This window comes from Chiloscyllium plagiosum, unplaced genomic scaffold (assembly GCF_037043375.1).
Source record: "Chiloscyllium plagiosum isolate Xiang-an unplaced genomic scaffold, Cpla_swu_hap1 HiC_scaffold_10, whole genome shotgun sequence".
Taxonomy (NCBI): Eukaryota; Metazoa; Chordata; class Chondrichthyes; order Orectolobiformes; family Hemiscylliidae; genus Chiloscyllium; species Chiloscyllium plagiosum.
The window spans coordinates 96,200,655-96,204,483 of NW_028270148.1; positions in this window are offsets into that span (position 1 = coordinate 96,200,655).

Sequence of the window (3,829 nt, forward strand, 5' to 3'; positions counted from 1 at the left end):
ACGACAGAGGAGTTAAAGGGACTTTTCGAGAAGGACATAAATATGCAAGGTATGGAGGGGCTGCATGGTGGCTGGGGCAGCATGGTGGCTCAGTGGTTAGCACTGCTGCCTCACAGCGCCAGGGATCCTGGTTCGATTCGACCCTCGGGTGACTCTCTCTGTGTGGGGTTTGCACATTCTCCCCACGTCTACATGTGTTTCCTCCAGGTGCTCTGGTCCCATCCTACAATCCAAAGGTCTGCAGTTCAGGTGAAATGGCCATACTAAATTGCCCATATTGCTCGGGGATGAATGGCTTAGGTGCATTAGGCAGGGGTAAACGTGGAGTAATAGGGTAGGGAATAGGTAAAGGTGGGATACTCTTCAGAGGGTCGGTGTGGAATTGTTGGGCCGAAGGGCCGGCCTCTGTCTGGTAGGGATTCTATGATTCTCTGATATGGACCAAGGGCAGGAAGAAGGGGTCAGTTTAATATCGCCTCATGTTCGGCACAACATAGTGCACTGAAGGGCCCAGTCCTGTCCAGCTCTGGGTTCTATGTTCTATGTTCTGTTATCTATGTTCTATGTTGTGTGTTCCATGCCCTAAAATGAGTTTCCTGATTAGGGCTATCACCCGATCGAATCAGGGAGCTCACTGTTGCTGGGTCAAAATCCTGGAATTCTCACCCTTATAGTATTGTGGGTCAACCCTCAGCACATGGACTGCAGTGGGTCAAGATGGCAGCTCACCACCACCTTCTCAAGGGCAACTAGGAACAGGCATTAAATGCTGGGCCCGGCCAGCAGTAAAGGGAATCTGCACAACCCACAGAGTACTTTAAAAATGAGTCATTGTTACAATGTAGCAGTGAATCTGTACACAGTGAATTCAGCAATAAGAGAAATGATCAAACAATCTGCTTTCACTGATGTTGGTTAGAGGATAAATATTAGCCAGAAGACCATGGATGACTTCACTGCTTGTCCTCAAAGGAGGGCTGTGGGAAATGTTACACCCAATGAGGAGCGTGGACTGGTGTAGTGTTACCAGCTCATCTGAAGAGGAATTCTGTCAGCCTCAGTCATGTGCTTGATCACGTGTCCCTGTAATGCAGAGGTGAGAATATCACCATAGAGCCAAGACTGTTACTTGTAGTTAGTGTTGACCGAGGAGGACAGACTTGTCGTGTTCAGTAGATTGATGTGAATGTTTTGTAACTTTGATTCCAGTCACTTTTTCAAAGAATATTTGACATATTGAATAATTACAAGAAATTTATACATTATTGCATTTCTCAACTTATCTCTGAATTTAGACTGAGCCAATGCACAGGAGCTCAGCAGGTGAAACATATCTCCAGTATACTTTGTGAGAAGTAAGGGATCAGTATAATGGTCTGGCTCATAAAATGTATCTGTAATCCTCGAAATGAGGAAAAACATCCTATATGGCATCCACAGCACAATGAAAGTGCCAGAAATGGTGAACAGTAAAGTGATGGATTTCCTTCGGCTCTGCATCTCTGGATCGTCGCTGTTCTGGGTGTTGCGATGACCTTGCAGTGCTCTGCGGGTTCGATTGGCCATCACAATGTGTCGGACAGTCAGTGCATTGAGCAGTAAAATCAGAAAGAATGGCAATAGTGGGTTTAAAATTGTGTCAATCCAGTCAAATCTGATCCATCCTGGCAAGATAAAGTACTCTGGTTTGAAATGAGCACCCCATTCCACATTGTTAATTATATAGATTGGCTCAAATCCAAAACACAAGGGAATATTTTTTAGTGAGAACACAACAGACACAGTCACTATCACCACCGCTGCAGTTTCCTCCCTGAAATACTTTGCTCTCAACCTCTGGCAACAAATGAAGACAAAGCGATCGACAGTGAAAGCGACCGTGAGCCAAACAGAGCAGTCAACAGCTGTGTAGTTGATCATCACATTGATGCTCCTTATTGAGGTGAAATGTAGAAATGAAAATGGGAAATAGCAGTAAAGCATGTAGTAGATTATCACATTGGAAATAATGACCAGGAGATCAATGGTCGTCATACCCACCAAATAAAGGGAGATCCCTTTGGATAGACCACAGCCTCCATGAGTTAGAAGGACAATTGTGTCCCACCTGGTCCCCTGACTAATTTAAATCCTCCCAAGTTCCTCCAGCAAATCTCCCCACAGGTTTGTTAGTCCCCTTCCAATTCAGGTGTAGCCCGTCCTCCTTAGACAGAACACCCCTACTCCAGAAGAGATTCCAATGATCCAAAATTATGAATCCTTCTCCCCTGCAACAGCTCTTTAACCTCACATTTATCTGCCCTATCCTCCTATTCCTACTCTCACTCGCACATGGCAATGGGTGTCATCCAGGCATTGCTACCCTCCAGGACCTATTTTTTAACCTCCTCCCTAATGTCCCATATTCTCTTCTCAGAACTTCATCCTCTTCTCTTCCTCTGCCATTAAAGGCTCACAATATTTCTGTTGTATCTTCCCTTTGGTGCAGACACAAAGCCAGACAGGTTGTTGTGGTTTCCAGCTGTCAACAGATAGGAAGCAGGGCGAAAATGAGGACAGCAGATGCTGGAGATTAGGGTCAAGAGTGTGATACTGGAAAAGCACAGCTGGTCAGGCAGCATCCAAGGAGCAGGAAAATCGACGTTTCAGGCAAAAGCCCTTCCTCAGGAAGGATCAGGTAGGAAACACGCCATTCTGATGTCTTGTTCTTGGCTTCAGGGATGTCTGTCTGTGTCTTAGACTAGAGAGTCACTTAAAGGCTCACAATATTTCTGTTGTATCTTCCCTTTGGTGCAGACACAAAGCCAGACAGTTTGTCGTGGTCTCCAGTCGTCATCAGTCAAAGGAGTGGACATGTTGCTGTGCAGCACCGCACTACATCGATCTTACACCCGCACCATGTGACAACAGTGTCCAGTTTGTATGAATGGTGTCATCCACAGTGGAATAAAATGAATGGAACGATATTGGTATCATTGACAGTCACACATCACACACCATGAGACACACATCGACACTTCCTTGGCAAGTCTTCCATATCTAGATTTATTCTCTTTTTCGAGAGCTAATTGATCCTCCCCAAGTTACTCCACCTCACTCTTTCTCTCTCCAAACAGAAATTACCTGAGTCCTTTGGTTCGGCACAACGCACCATGTTTTTGATAGATTTTGGATTTTACTTTTCTCTTTTTACTTATGTTTCCTTTTAGACCCAAAATCTCCCAGTTTCTGTTTAAAGAATAGCTTCTTCTTTAATAATTATCTCCATAGCAACCTCAGGACTGTCTTGCTTCTGGAAGCCTCTCAGCTGGGTCAAAGGTTTAAACATTCTTTATCAGCTCACACAGGCACCATGGAACAGACTCAAAGCTAACAACCTCTAATCTACCTTAAACTGAACCAAATCTCCACATTTTTAGACCGTAATACAGAGCGCAGTAGAATCAGCTGTAACAATGCGTGACTTTATAAATATGTAAATATATGTTTTTGGGTTTTGGGAGGGGTCAGGAGTGCCCGGTGGAGGCCCACACAGACACTGGGAGAACATGCAGACTGTCACCCAAGGCTGGAGTTAGGCCTGGGTCCCTGGTGCTGGTGGGCAGCACTGCTATGCAGTGTGCCACCGCGCCATCCCAAGGTGAAGCATTAGAGCTGGGAGAGAAATCAGGAAGCACTTTTCACACAAATGACAGCAGAAAAGATTACTGAATCTTTGAAGGCTGGAGTGATTAATGTTTGTTGGGAAATTATGATGAGAGAAAAATGGAGTTGAGGAATAGGTCAGCCATGATCTAATTAAATGTTGCCCAAAGCTTGCCTCCTGCTT